Raw genomic sequence first — 693 nt, 5'->3', positions numbered from 1 at the left:
GTCATTCAGCTACTCAGGAAGTAACCTTGGAAGCAAAGCTAATTACCTTCCAATCTTTGCTCTCGAAATGTAAAGATCTTAAAAAGTGAGTGGTTGAGACGATTCTGGAGAGCCTTACTTGTTCCAGATGGCTTCTGCTCCAGAGGGAGAAGCTTTGCAAGTGTCCCACGGAGTCCTGGACCCTGTGGGGCCTTCTCCTTTCACTCGGGCCTCAAGCACAGAACACAAAATGCCATCCCAGGGAGGGGAGAGACGCAAGGGGATGTTCTAGGTGAAGGTGCCATGTTCCCCCCAGCACTCCCTGTGGAGCCTGCCCAAGGCGGGCAGCCAGCTGAGGTGGGTGGAAGGACTGTACTTTGCCCTCAAACATACTCCCCTGTCAGCAGAGTCACTGATAGTTGGACCTTTTATAGCACGTGCACTAAAAACGCCATTGTACCTGTGCTTGCTTTTAATTACTCAAACCGGTGTTGTTTCTAGTTTTTTCTCTCTCTCTCCTAACGAAACTTCAGCTACTTGTACCTTATGCCGCCCCCACGGAAAAGCTGCATAATAATCAGTTGTTTACAAGCCTGTAAGGTAAATAATCACACTGCTTCAGTGTGATGTATGAGTTTTTAAAGAGGCGTTTAGCATGACATGTGTGAATTTTTAAAATTATAAGTTCATTGAAAATAAAATCTGTCTTTCCCT

This window comes from Lipotes vexillifer, unplaced genomic scaffold (assembly GCF_000442215.2).
Source record: "Lipotes vexillifer unplaced genomic scaffold, Lipotes_vexillifer_v1.1 scaffold1442, whole genome shotgun sequence".
NCBI lineage: Eukaryota > Metazoa > Chordata > Mammalia > Artiodactyla > Lipotidae > Lipotes > Lipotes vexillifer.
The sequence above is the reverse complement of the archived record's forward strand: the minus strand, read 5'-3'. Positions refer to the sequence as shown.